General features: G+C 48.2%; 1 non-coding gene across 1 annotated transcript; it reads left to right on the plus strand.

Moving 5' to 3' along the window:
• Positions 1-10,660: 10,660 nt before the first annotated feature.
• LOC134913525 (U5 spliceosomal RNA) lies at positions 10,661-10,773 on the plus strand. The gene has a single exon (XR_010177271.1). It is a non-coding gene; the product is annotated as a U5 spliceosomal RNA (small nuclear RNA).
• The last annotated feature ends 4,747 nt before the right edge of the window (positions 10,774-15,520 follow it).

Below are 15,520 nucleotides of genomic sequence, written 5' to 3' on the forward strand. Positions count from 1 at the left end.
AATATACTCACCAACCCCCGATGTGCCCGGAACCTCGGAATCCCCTCTTGATGTCGGAACTGCTGAAGCACCTTGCTGACTTTCCAAACTTGGTTGCTGTAGATCGCCTAAAACCGACCCACTATGCTGTAAGCCTGTATCTGAGGAATCAAGTGCAGTTTCATAAGCCAATACCGCAGCAGGTGGAGTAGAGCTGGGGGTAGGGGGAGGAGCCAGAGTCAGCACCTCGGGGAATAGGAGGGGGCATTGGCACCGGTAAATGTGTCTGTGGTAACCGGTTACCTAAAAAGGGTGATTGAACTGGATTTGGCACAGGTGAATAATAATTCTGCCACCACGCTGTGGGTGGCTGGTACAAATTTGGGAATTGACCCGACAACTGATGAGAGGCGGGGAAAGAGTGGGTCGCAGAACCCGAAGGTGTCCAATATGGGAAACCAACTTGCCCTACCGGGGATGATGAACCCAGATATGATGTGGTGCTTGAGGACTGACTTAATGTTGTAAATCCCCCATATGGCCATGCAGTTGGTGTAGTTGCAAAATGCGGTGGTGAGCTAAACGAAGTAAAAGGCCCTACACCACACTGAGCACTCCCGGGGAAGGCCACAGGAGACTGCATGGTGGACACACTCCTGACAAAAGCTGTCCTTGTGACAGCCTGAGTACCCCATGCTGCCGTCGTAGGCGCTGGGAAACTAAATGCTTCCGAATAATTAACCCTTACCCAGGGCCGGTGCAAGGTTTCTCGGCACCCTAGGCAAAACTTCTGCCCCTTCCCCCTACCCACCGTTCAGATGAAAGGCATGCTGCTCTCACCCCCTCCCCCCTACTCTGTTAAATGTCTGCTGTTCTATCCCCCCCAAAATGTGTGTGCATGCTGCTGCATATCCCCCCAGACTGTGTGTATGCCTGCTCCTTATCTTCCCCACCCCTTTACCACACCGCTGCTCTTGCTCTCTTTTCTTATCAATGCAGAGAATGCACTGTGCAGACACCTTACCTGCAGGCTGCAGTGCAGAGCTGGAACTGAGTAGTCCGTGAAAGAGCCTGGAATGAAGAGCAGTGCTCCATGTCACCCCCAGCCAGGACTCCAGGAGCTGTCAAAGTTACTGCCTGTGCCGGGTGGAGGTGGAGCTGGAGGCTGCCATACGGGAGCTTAGCAGTCACGGCTACTGTAAGATATGCATTCTGGGGGATTGCAGAGGCTGTGAAAGGTAGGACTAGGCTACCTTTTTTAGGCAGCTGTAGCAGGCCACCCCCTCAGGTCCCGGCTCCCCTAGGCAGCTGCCTAAAGCTGCCTAGTGGAAGCTCCGGCCCTGCCCTTACCGAGGGTGCTTGAAAAGGCTGTGCCTCAACTATATAATTTTCAGATGAACCTGCACCTTGCAAGTTACCAGACAGACCAGCCTGTAATAAAGGCTGCTCCCTCTGACTCCTAGAAAATTCATTGTGTAAACTCCCAGGGGGAGCCAGCGCAAGCTGCACTCCCTCTCTGGGCTGATTATCATATCCCCTCCCTGATCTTTCCTATAAAATGGCCCCCAGCCCTGCCACTGTAGGCGCAGCTTCCCCCTGTCCTCCTTATCCCCTGAGGACTGTTCTACACCTATTAACTCTCCAGGCACCCCAGGGGATGCCCTGTCCCCACTGGGTGCGCATGGTGTCCCTCTGTGTGTCACTACCGCGACGGGAGAGATACTCCGGCCGTGGCACTGCAGTCTGTGCAGACGCAAGCGGCCTGGCCGGGACAGGGGCTGCCGGAGCGGGGTGGCGGGGAGCCCGCGATGACGCTGCTAGCAGAAGCGGGTTACACGGATGGGACACCAGCCGGAGCACCGCACTCTGTGCAGACGCAGGCGGCCTGGTATGGAAGGCGGGAAAGGCGGAGCAATCAATACCCGCTGTGACACCACGAGATGCGGCTCACGGGGTGGCGACCGTCCCAGAAACGCCGCGCCGAGCTCCAGCAGGGAGTCCGTCTGAGGCGAATGTTGGTGCCTGCTGAAGGGGGGCAGAGGAGGCTGGAGCCGGCACACAGGAAGGAAATCCCACGCTCGACACTGCAGCCGCAGTGGGAACGCTGGAGGGGACCGTCACCGCTGAATGGCTGACTGGAGGGGCCTGGACCAGGGATACAGATACACCCCTCCTCTGCCTACCCAAGGTAGTAGAGGACAGGGGCCACGCAGCTTCAGCGAAACGGGGGGGGGGGCACCTTTTAGGACGGGGCATGACTCTCTGGGCTGATTATCATATCCCCTCCATGATTCTTCCTCTAAAATGGCCGCCAGCCCTGCCACTGCAGGGGTCGCTTCCCCCCTGTCCTCCTTATCCCCTGAGGACTGTTCTTCACCTATTAACTCACCAGGCACCCCAGGGGATGCCCAGTCCCCACTGGGTGCACCTGGTGTCATGGTGTCCCTCTGTGTGTCACTACCGTGACCCGGAGGTCACGGGAGAGAAACTCCATCCGGGGCACTGCAGTCTGTGCAGACGCAGGCGGCCCGGCCGGGACAGGCTGCCAGAGCGGGTTGGCGGGGAGCCCGCGATGACGCCGCTAGCAGAAACGGGTTACGCGGATGGGACACCAGCCGGATTACCGCACTCTGTGCAGACGCAGGCGGCCGTGATGGGAGGCGGGTAAGGCGGAGCAATCAATACCCGCTGTGACACGAGATGCAGCTCATAGGGAGTGGCAACCATCCCAGAAATGCTGCGCCGAGCTCCAGCAGGGAGCCCGTCTGAGGTGGATGTTGGTGCCTGCTGAAGGGGGGCGGAGGAGGCTGGAGCCGGCACAGATGGAGGAAATCCCACGCTCGACACTGCAGCCAAAGTGGGAATGCTGGAGGGGACCGTCACCGCTGAATGGCTGACTGGAGGGGCCTGGACCAGGGCTACAGATACACCCCTCCTCTGCCTACCCAAGGTAGGAGAGGACAAGGGCCCCGCAGCATCAGCTAAATGGGGGAGGAGGGGGCTCCGACCTTTTAGGATGGGGCATGGTGCACCAGGAGGGGGAAAAAGAAATGTAGAAGTAAAAGAAATGGAGTAAGAGAAAGGTACAGGACAGAGGATGTGAATAAAGCACAATATAACAGGGAAACAGACGCAGATTAAACCAATTGATTCTGAGGGGAGCTCAGAACAACACAGACTACTCAGCCTTTCCAGACAGACTTAAAATGGCTGCCCCTATATAAACTGCACTCAGCTCCTCCTACTAAAATGCAAATTTACCATACTGTCAAACCAATAAGAAAAAACTATACCATTAACAACATCTACCTAGTAACAGGCTCCTAAACTTAACCAATCACAAAATATCATGACTCTTATTTAGTCTCAGGTCTATACTGCCCCTCGCCTGCTTTAAGGTGTCCATTCATTATTGCAATTAACCATATATAATTAACCGTATAACTGTAGAAGAAATAACGACTCAGACCATAACTGTTTGGATTAAAGGTCACAGCTTTTCTTTTTTCCCCCAAAATATATTTTATTGAGGTAAAGGTACAAGCCAAATAAGCAATACACACAGTAGATACAGAACCCGACATACTGAGATAAAAGCCTACTAGCATAGAGTTAAGACTGGGTATCTGCATAATCTCGAAAATACTAGAGCTGTGCACTTGAAATTTTTCGGGTTTTGGTTTTGGGTTCGGTTCCGCGGCCGTGTTTTGGGTTCGACCGCGTTTTGGCAAAACCTCACCGAATTTTTTTTGTCGGATTCGGGTGTGTTTTGGATTCGGGTGTTTTTTTCAAAAAACCCTAAAAAACAGCTTAAATCATAGAATTTGGGGGTCATTTTGATCCCAAAGTATTATTAACCTCAAAAACCATAATTTCCACTCATTTTCAGTCTATTCTGAACACCTCACACCTCACATTATTATTTTTAGTCCTAAAATTTGCACCGAGGTCGCTGGATGACTAAGCTAAGCGACCCTAGTGGCCGACACAAACACCTGGCCCATCTAGGAGTGGCACTGCAGTGTCACGCAGGATGGCCCTTCCAAAAAACACTCCCCAAACAGCACATGACGCAAAGAAAAAAAGAGGCGCAATGAGGTAGCTGTGTGAGTAAGCTAAGCGACCCTAGTGGCCGACACAAACACCTGGCCCATCTAGGAGTGGCACTGCAGTGTCACGCAGGATGGCCCTTCCAAAGAACACTCCCCAAACAGCACATGACGCAAAGAAAAAAAGAGGCGCAATGAGGTAGCTGTGTGAGTAAGCTAAGCGACCCTAGTGGCCGACACAAACACCTGGCCCATCTAGGAGTGGCACTGCAGTGTCACGCAGGATGGCCCTTCCAAAAAACACTCCCCAAACAGCACATGACGCAAAGAAAAATGAAAGAAAAAAGAGGTGCAAGATGGAATTGTCCTTGGGCCCTCCCACCCACCCTTATGTTGTATAAACAGGACATGCACACTTTAACCAACCCATCATTTCAGTGACAGGGTCTGCCACACGACTGTGACTGAAATGACGGGTTGGTTTGGACCCCCACCGAAAAAGAAGCAATTAATCTCTCCTTGCACAAACTGGCTCTACAGAGGCAAGATGTCCACCTCATCATCATCCTCCGATATATCACCGTGTACATCCCGCTCCTCACAGATTATCAATTCGTCCCCACTGGAATCCACCATCTCAGCTCCCTGTGTACTTTGTGGAGGCAATTGCTGCTGGTCAATGTCTCCACGGAGGAATTGATTATAATTCATTTTAATGAACATCATCTTCTCCACATTTTCTGGAAGTAACCTCGTACGCCGATTGCTGACAAGGTGAGCGGCGGCACTAAACACTCTTTCGGAGTACACACTTGTGGGAGGGCAACTTAGGTAGAATAAAGCCAGTTTGTGCAAGGGCCTCCAAATTGCCTCTTTTTCCTGCCAGTATAAGTACGGACTGTCTGACGTGCCTACTTGGATGCGGTCACTCATATAATCCTCCACCATTCTTTCAATGGGGAGAGAATCATATGCAGTGCCAGTAGACGACATGGCCGTAATCATTGGCAGGTACTTCAGTCCGGACCAGATGTCAGCATCAGCAGTCGCTCCAGACTGCCCTGCATCACCGCCAGCGGGTGGGCTCGGAATTCTGAGCCTTTTCCTCGCACCCCCAGTTGCGGGAGAATGTGAAGGAGGAGATGTTGACAGGTCGCGTTCCGCTTGACTTGACAATTTTCTCACCAGCAGGTCTTTGAACCCCAGCAGACTTGTGTGTGCCGGAAAGAGAGATCCAAGGTAGGTTTTAAATCTAGGATCGAGCACGGTGGCCAAAATGTAGTGCTCTGATTTCAACAGATTGACCACCCGTGAATCCTTGTTAAGCGAATTAAGGGCTCCATCCACAAGTCCCACATGCCTAGCGGAATCGCTCTGTGTTAGCTCCTCCTTCAATGTCTCCAGCTTCTTCTGCAAAAGCCTGATGAGGGGAATGACCTGACTCAGGCTGGCAGTGTCTGAACTGACTTCACGTGTGGCAAGTTCAAAGGGCAGCAGAACCTTGCACAACGTTGAAATCATTCTCCACTGCGCTTGAGACAGGTGCATTCCACCTCCTGTATCGTGCTCAATTGTATAGGCTTGAATGGCCTTTTGCTGCTCCTCCAACCTCTGAAGCATATATAGGGTTGAATTCCACCTCGTTACCACTTCTTGCTTCAGATGATGGCAGGGCAGGTTCAGGCGTTTTTGGTGGTGCTCCAGTCTTCTGTACGTGGTGCCTGTACGCCGAAAGTGTCCCGCAATTCTTCTGGCCACCGACAGCATCTCTTGCACGCCCCTCTCGTTTTTTAAATAATTCTGCACCACCAAATTCAAGGTATGTGCAAAACATGGGACGTGCTGGAATTTGCCCATATTTAATGCACACACAATATTGCTGGCGTTGTCCGATGCCACAAATCCACAGGAGAGTCCAATTGGGGTAAGCCATTCCGCGATGATCTTCCTCAGTTGCCGTAAGAGGTTTTCAGCTGTGTGCGTATTCTGGAAACCGGTGATACAAAGCGTAGCCTGCCTAGGAAAGAGTTGGCGTTTGCGAGATGCTGCTACTGGTGCCGCCGCTGCTGTTCTTGCGGCGGGAGTCCATACATCTACCCAGTGGGCTGTCACAGTCATATAGTCCTGACCCTGCCCTGCTCCACTTGTCCACATGTCCGTGGTTAAGTGGACATTGGGTACAGCTGCATTTTTTAGGACACTGGTGACTCTTTTTCTGAGGTCTGTGTACATTTTCGGTATCGCCTGCCTAGAGAAATGGAACCTAGATGGTATTTGGTACCGGGGACACAGTACCTCCAACAAGTCTCTAGTTGGCTCTGCAGTAATGATGGATACCGGAAACACGTTTCTCACCACCCAGGATGCCAAGGCCTCAGTTATCCGCTTTGCAGCAGGATGACTGCTGTGATATTTCATCTTCCTCGCAAAGGACTGTTGGACAGTCAATTGCTTGGTGGAAGTAGTAAAAATGGTCTTACGACTTCCCCTCTGGGATGACCATCGACTCCCAGCAGCAACAACAGCAGCGCCAGCAGCAGTAGGCGTTACACGCAAGGATGCATCGGAGGAATCCCAGGCAGGAGAGGACTCGTCAGAATTGCCAGTGACATGGCCTGCAGGACTATTGGCATTCCTGGGGAAGGAGGAAATTGACACTGAGGGAGTTGGTGGGGTGGTTTGCGTGAGCTTGGTTACAAGAGGAAGGGATTTACTGGTCAGTGGACTGCTTCCGCTGTCGCCCAAAGTTTTTGAACTTGTCACTGACTTATTATGAATGCGCTGCAGGTGACGTATAAGGGAGGATGTTCCGAGGTGGTTAACGTCCTTACCCCTACTTATTACAGCTTGACAAAGGCAACACACGGCTTGACAAATGTTGTCCGCATTTCTGTTGAAATACTTCCACACCGAAGAGCTGATTTTTTTGGTATTTTCACCAGGCATGTCAACGGCCATATTCCTCCCACGGACAACAGGTGTCTCCCCGGGTGCCTGACTTAAACAAACCACCTCACCATCAGAATCCTCCTTGTCAATTTCCTCCCCAGCGCCAGCAACACCCATATCCTCCTCATCCTGGTGTACTTCAACACTGACGTCTTCAATCTGACTATCAGGAACTGGACTGCGGGTGCTCCTTCCAGCACTTGCAGGGGGCGTGCAAATGGTGGAAGGCGCATGCTCTTCACGTCCAGTGTTGGGAAGGTCAGGCATCGCAACCGACACAATTGGACTCTCCTTGTGGATTTGGGATTTCGAAGAACGCACAGTTTTTTGCTGTGCTTTTGCCAGCTTGAGTCTTTTCATTTTTCTAGCGAGAGGCTGAGTGCTTCCATCCTCATGTGAAGCTGAACCACTAGCCATGAACATAGGCCAGGGTCTCAGCCGTTCCTTGCCACTCCGTGTGGTAAATGGCATATTGGCAAGTTTACGCTTCTCCGACGACAATTTTATTTTAGATTTTTGAGTCCTTTTTTTACTGATATTTGGTGTTTTGGATTTTACATGCTCTGTACTATGACATTGGGCATCGGCCTTGGCAGACGACGTTGATGGCATTTCATCGTCTCGGCCATGACTAGTGGCAGCAGCTTCAGCACGAGGTGGAAGTCGATCTTGATCTTTCCCTATTTTTGGAACCTCAACATTTTTGTTCTCCATATTTTAATAGGCACAACTAAAAGGCACCTCAGGTAAACAATGGAGATGGATGGATACTAGTATACTTATGGATGACGAGCGACTGCCGACACAGAGGTAGCTACAGCCGTGGACTACCGTACTGTGTCTGCTGCTAATATAGACTGGATGATAATGAGATAAAATTAAAATATATATATCACACTAGTACTGCAGCCGGACAGGTATATATTATGTAATGACGGACCTGCTGGACACTGTCTGTCAGACTCAGCACTGCAGACTCCTAAAGTAAGCTACTAGTATCAAGAAGATAGAAAAAAAAAACCACGGGTAGGTGGTATACAATTATGGATGGACGAGCGACTGCCGACACAGAGGTAGCTACAGCCGTGGACTACCGTACTGTGTCTGCTGCTAATATAGACTGGATGATAATGAGATAAAATTAAAATATATATATATATATCACACACTAGTACTGCAGCCGGACAGGTATATATTATGTAATGACGGACCTGCTGGACACTGTCTGTCAGACTCAGCACTGCAGACTCCTAAAGTAAGCTACTCGTATCAAGAAGATAGAAAAAAAAAACCCACGGGTAGGTGGTATACAATTATGGATGGACGAGCGACTGCCGACACAGAGGTAGCTACAGCCGTGGACTACCGTACTGTGTCTGCTGCTAATATAGACTGGATGATAATGAGATAAAATTAAAATATATATATATATCACACTAGTACTGCAGCCGGACAGGTATATATTATGTAATGACGGACCTGCTGGACACTGTCTGTCAGACTCAGCACTGCAGACTCCTAAAGTAAGCTACTAGTATCAAGAAGATAGAAAAAAAAAAAAACACGGGTAGGTGGTATACAATTATGGATGGACGAGCGACTGCCGACACAGAGGTAGCTACAGCCGTGGACTACCGTACTGTGTCTGCTGCTAATCTAGACTGGATGATAATGAGATAAAATTAAAATATATATATATATATATCACACTAGTACAGCAGCCGGACAGGTATATATTATGTAATGACGGACCTGCTGGACACTGTCTGTCAGCACTGCAGACTCCTAAAGTAAGCTACTAGTATCAAGAAGATAGAAAAGAAAAAAAAACCACGGGTAGGTGGTATACAATTATGGATGGACGAGCGACTGCCGACACAGGTAGCTACAGCCGTGGACTACCGTACTGTGTCTGCTGCTAATATAGACTGGATGATAATGAGATAAAATTAAAATATATATATATCACACTAGTACTGCAGCCGGACAGGTATATATTATGTAATGACGGACCTGCTGGACACTGTCTGCAGAATGCGTTTATAAAAACACCACACGACGAGTGTTTAACTTTCTTTTTCATCCACTAGGGGTCACTGGAGTACTCTTGGGATATGGGCGGCGTAGCAGAACAAAGGCACTGAATATTTAAATTTAGAACTCTCCACCCCTCCATATCCCTAGAGTACCTCAGTGTACGAACCCAGTGTTTTTTCTGTGCTCAAAGCACTAACATCGGCTTGTGGGATTCCCACACTTGTTGGAAGATTTTATTAATTTTTTATTTTTAATTTTTTAAGAGCACATCCCTTCCCAGTTTCAAGAAAGACATGGGTCCGGGATAGTGCCGCTGCACGGGCAGCGCATGGCGTGTCGGTCCTCACAAAGAGCACCCTCACAGCCACAGACAGCCCACTGCTCCTGCAAAGAGCAGCCAGGACTAGAGAGCTGGACGGAGCTTGCACAGAAGAAGCCCCGTCGCAGCCATAGATCACTGGAAGCTGACTGAAAGCTGGACGGAGCTTACACATAGAAGCCCCGTCGCAGCCAGGACTACAGAGCTGGACGGAGCTTACACAGAAGAAGCCCCGTCACAGCCATGAGTCACATCACTGAAGCTGGACGGAGCTTACACATAAGAAGCCCCGTCGCAGCCATGATCAGGAGCAAGCAAGGTAGACTGGGGAACGGGGCGGTCAGCGCAGGCTGCCGCCCCGCTATGTTGGGGTTAATATGCTTCGCCGCTCATACGCCGCCAAGCCCAGCCGCTACGTCTAACAGCGGCGCCCGTCCCAGCGCTCCGTTCGGCTCTCAGCTCCGTCCGGCCGCACAGCAGGGGGGAAGCCATACTCAGTAACAGAGACGGTGACATCAAGCCGCCCGTCCCAGCGCTCCGTCCGGCCGCCCAGCTCCGTCCGGCCGCACAGCAGGGGGGAAGCCATACTCAGTATGACCGCCGCTCCGGCACCTTCCATCCACAAGTGCTAGTGCAGGCCTTCCGCAGAGAGTTCGGCCGCCCAGCTACGTCCGGCCGCCCAGCGCCATACAGCCGCAGCTCCATCAGTCTCAGTACAGAGACGGTGACATGCCAGTGCAGGCTTCCCGCAGACACAGCGTTACAGGGGGGAAGAGGCACGGTGGAAGCTGGCGGATCAAATATAACAGCAGGGTATATAGATATATATATCACAGGTATTTATAAGGTATTGTACCTGTCCTGGCAGTAATAGGCTATTGAATCTATATTACTGTCTGTGAATAGGCTATTGAGCCTATATATTAATGGCTGTTATTAACACTGTAAATAGGCTAGGGAGCCTATATTAAGGTCTGTGGTATCACTGTATAATAGGCTATTGAGCCTATATTAATGCTGTATAAATATATTAATGTATGTAATTATCATAGGCTATGAGCTTAGATATATTTATTCATAGAGCATGTGTTGTACCCGGCCTGTGATTATACTGTATAATATATTAACACGGAAACATTTGTAATTTGTTCTGTGATTATCAGGTCAGCATGGCAAAGGGGCCATTTTAACCATGCTTCCTGTTGTTTTCCAGTTTGTAATTCTGGAACATTCCTGCCCTACATCTCTAAGCCACCAGAGGCGCAGGGGTGTTAGTGGGAATTTGGTTCGGGTTTCACATGCCATGTGAACTGCTTTTCACATAAGAATACTCTTGTTTCTCTTCAGAGCTAATAAATCTTTCGCCTTTTACTAAAGATTTCCGTAGAGAGGAACAACCATGAGTTTCATATACAATAAAATATATATATGACACATAATAACTTCAATAAGTCGTGCAAGTGTCTGTCCGTTGCCTATTGTGGTGTCTGTCTGCATAGCGAGTAAGGCTCTAGCGCAGACTAAAAATAATTTTAAATATCCTATAAGCATGGGCAATTCACATTAAAAGAGCGGTAACATCGGAGTCTCGGAAGTACTCCGCCTGCTCTAACAAAAGACAGTCTTTCCAAAGGGCCAAATTCCCTTTGGGTACCAGGGTGTTTATTTAACTGGTCTTATAATTTAATGCACGATTCTATGTCAGATCTCACACCGATAACTACGAGTGAGAAGGGTACATTAGACCAGCACTCAGATAGTGCGGGGTTGTTGACGTACATTGCTAAATCCCAGTGAGTCAATGTCTCCATTTTTACAAAGACTGAGTAGACTTTGACCACTATTTAATCGTTTCCAAAATGATGCGATCCACCATTGGTAAATGCGTTTGTGTCAAACATTATAAAGACCCAAGATACATTTGGGTCACTAGACTCTATGTATGGAAACAATGAGATAACTGTTAAAAGAAGCTGCAGAGTATATCTGTAAAGCTTCTACTAACGCCGGTTACTTCGATTCTCACTTTTCATCGTCGCTAGTTTCAGCACGACAAGGCCAGAGCTTGTTTGGTCCTAAATTTGATATTCAGCCATTACCGCATCCAGTATCAAAACGGAAATACTTGTGCCGGCGTTTATTCCCTTTAGACTTCAGTTTTTTCCAGACGGTGGTACAAAACAGTCACGCCTTGTAACGACAGGACGCTACAGTCAGCAAGCCAGTGGTTTGATGACCTCTTTTCCAATTGTGGAAGCGCGTCTTTACATCTTACATTTGCGGGGGTTCCAGACTTCAACTCATGGATGTCTCAGCTATTTACAGATAAAGGACAAGACTGCCTCTGTCGAACGGTTTGGCAGGTTGCCATTTAGTCTCTGCTGGTTTTCAGCTGTCTTTATAATCCAGGCAGTAGTACACCAACAGAGTCAGGGTTACTTATTCCCCTCTGTTTGAGCAAAATCAGACAGCTCCGTCGCAATCTCAATCAGCAAGTCACTTACTGCAGTTTGAAAATGGAATTTCTGCGGTTAGTATTTTGCTTATTAGAGCCACAAAATTGCATAATTGCATTTGATCTTCACAATGCGTATTTACCCATTCCGGTTTGTTCATCACAGGTTCTAGCGTTTGCAAAACGCCACAACCATTAACCATTTCAGGTCTACCGTTTCTTGTCGCCTCGGGTATTTACCAAAGTGATGTTGGTGATGATAGCTCATCTCAGAGTCCTGATAGACATAAGAACTCTGTCTCAACAGAGTTCCTCTATCTTAGACGATCTGCTCATAAGAACTCTGTCTCAACAAAGTTCCTCTAACTTGCGCTACTAATGTATACTGCGGTGGCAGATCAAGTTCAAAAACAATCGCATCTAATTCCGTCTAAACTACGTCAATTCCTAGGTAAGATTATAAATACGGTAAATCGAAGACATTTACCTACTACACCAGCAAGAACAAATGTACATCTAGTAATTAGTGCAAAACACGCACACTAGCGGTACATTGCTGTATTCGCCAACACGCGCACTAGCGGTACATTGCTAGTTTCGCCTGTTAAGAATAATGATGTGTTTCAAAGCGATTTAGTTCGCCGGCCTTCACTCGCGTTTCCCACAGAGGGGCGAGGGTGTATATAATCTGGACGAGAGTCTCAGAGGTTCAGGAGTTGTAGTTAAAAAAGATCAGCGACAGAGGTTCTGAAACGGATCACGACAGATTGCTGTCCAGAAATGTCCTGGAACTCCGTGCATTTTACAATGCACTACATGCTTCGCTTTCAGTCTGATCAACAGTCAGACAACGCAACGGCAGTTGCATACACAACAACCAGGGAGAACCAAGAAGCCGCATGGCAATGCGGCAGGTAACTCAAATCCTCAATTGCCCAGAACACATTATGTGATAATGTCAACGGGGTTCATTCCGTGAGTGGACATCTGTTAGACAGATGATCTCACCCGTCAGGATTTAGATCCTGAAAACTGGACATTAAATCCAGAGGTCTTTCATATGTGAGTCCACAGAAGGGGGTTACCCTCAGGTATACATGATGGCATCTCGCCACAATTACAGCTCAGTATGTGTACAAAACAACAGATCACAAGGACAGTGGCGGTGGAGTCTCTCACATTCGTGTGGTCATTCAGCATCGTGTATCTGGCTCCACCATTTTCCGCTGCTCTCTCCGTTGCCAAAACGGATCATAAGACAGTTCGTCACAGTCATACTAGTGATATCTCATGGGTTTCGGAGAGCTTGCTTCTCAAATCTCCAAGGAATACTTGCACACGATCTTGGTCCGCTCATAATACGACCAGCCTGTTACAACAGGGAACGTTCTTTTACCCATAGTTACCTATGTACCTATTACCTATGTACCGCAGCTGCGGTTGACGGGGTGAGGGTTCAGACCGCCCTCTTAAGAAAAGAAATAGGGCATTACAGTATTATACCACCATGTTACGAGCTAGTAAGCCGCTTAAGGCAGCTCATTATTACAAAATTTGGTGTGCTTACGTAGGTGGTAAAGCTCGGAAGTTTCCGACATCATCCTTCAAGTTACCCGTATTCTGTTAAACGGGGTGGGATGGAAAACTGCGTTTATCTGCACTAAGGGTGCAGGTATCTGTGTGGTCAACTTATTTTCAAAGACGTTTGACTCTATTGCGTCTGTACACACCGTTCTACAAGGTGTCATCAAAGTGCAGCCTCCATTTATCCCACCTACAGTGCCAGGTGACTTGAGGTTGGGTTCAGATTTCTTACAGTTTTCATATTTTGAACCCTTACAATAAATGGGAATTAAGTTTCTCACTTGGGAAAACATTTTTCTTCTAGCCTTAGCTTCGGCAAGGGTTTTGTTTTCATATTTGGGTGCCTTGTATTCCAAGCCACCGTATTTGAGTTTTCTCATGACAAAGCAGATCTTCGGACGAATTCTGCTTTCTTATTTTTCACATCAATAAACCAATAGTGGTTCCTGTGTTGACAGCACATTCTAGAATTCTGAATGTGGTACACGCATTACGCGTTTATATATGTCCCGAACGTCTACAGTACGTGATACGGATACGTTGTTTGTTCTCTATAATGCTGCCAACTGGGGTTAGCCAGTTTCTCAGCAGATATTATCCAGTGGGATAATAATGACTACAAGTCAGGCTTACTTTAAGGCTAAGTTACAATCGCCTACGTCAGTAATAGCTCATCCCACAGGTTCTGTGGGAATGTCAGACCCAGCGGGTCGTGGAGCGTCTACGACGCGGCTACATAGCCTTCAGTGCACCACGTTTGTGCACGTTTACACGTTATGAATGGTTGCGGCATCAGCATCTAGCTTTGGCTGTCTACTGTTACAAGTGTCAAACAGCTCTCCCGCCCACGAGGGAAGCTTTGGTACGTCCCAAGAGTACTCCAGTGACCCCTAGTGGATGAAAAAGAAAATAGGATTTTGGTACTTACCAGGTAAATCCTTTTCTTTGAATCCATAGGGGGCACTGGACGCCCACCCAGAGCAGTTTTACCTGGGTTGTTTTAAGCTCAGAGGAGCTTAGGGTAACACGTTTTACCTGGTTTGTATTAAGCTCAAAGGAGCTTATGGTAACACATTTTCACCGATTGGTTCAAACTATAAAGGTCTATCGGTTATGCTGTCAACTGTTTAGTTGACACTAACGTTATGGGTCAACTTTGTTGTTGTCCGTTATGTTATAGGAATTCTCCATTGTCAACCTCTCTATAGTAGTTCGCTCAGTAAAAACACTGTGTTCGTACACTGAGGTACTCTAGGGATATGGAGGGGTGGAGAGTTCTAAATTTAAATATTCAGTGCCTTTGTTCTGCTACGCCGCCCATATCCCAAGAGTACTCCAGTGCCCCCTATGGATTCAAAGAAAAGGATTTACCTGGTAAGTACCAAAATCCTATTTTTTCAGGCAGACAATCACAATATACTGGTGGTCAGCAGACAATCACAATATACTGGTGGTCAGTGGTCACTGGTCAGTCACACTGGCAGTGGCACTCTGGCAGCAAAAGTGTGCACTGTACTTAAAATATGTACTCCTGCTATAACTGCTCCCCAGTCTCCCCCACAATTAAGCTGTGTGAGCAGTGAGCACTCAGCACAGTCAGATAATGATATACAGTATATGATGCAGCACACTGGGCTGAGCACAGATATGGTATGTGACTGTGTCACACTGTGTATCGTTTTTTTTTCAGGCAGAGAACGGATTAATTAAACTGGTGGTCACTGGTCACACTATCAGCAGCAAGTAGTACTCCTAATAATATGCTCCCCAAAATTAGTGTCTCTCTCTAGTACTCTAGTCTAAACGGAGAGGACGCCAGCCACGTCCTCTCCCTATCAATCTCAATGCACGTGTGAAAATGGCGGCGACGCGCGGCTCCTTATATAGAATCCGAGTCTCGCGATAGAATCCGACAGCGGGATGATGACGTTCGGGCGCGCTCGGGTTAACCGAGCAAGGCGGGAAGATCCGAGTCGCTCGGCCCCGTGTAAAAAAACCTGAAGTTCGGGCGGGTTCGGATTCTGAGGAACCGAACCCGCTCATCACTAGAAAATACCTCACATTTTCCATTTTCAAACAAATAACATAGTTACTACAAAGGTGACCAGAACATTATGTGGAAAATTTAGTACAATAAGATGCAAAAAG

The sequence above is a fragment of the Pseudophryne corroboree genome, chromosome 4 (assembly GCF_028390025.1).
Source record: "Pseudophryne corroboree isolate aPseCor3 chromosome 4, aPseCor3.hap2, whole genome shotgun sequence".
NCBI classification, from domain to species: Eukaryota; Metazoa; Chordata; class Amphibia; order Anura; family Myobatrachidae; genus Pseudophryne; species Pseudophryne corroboree.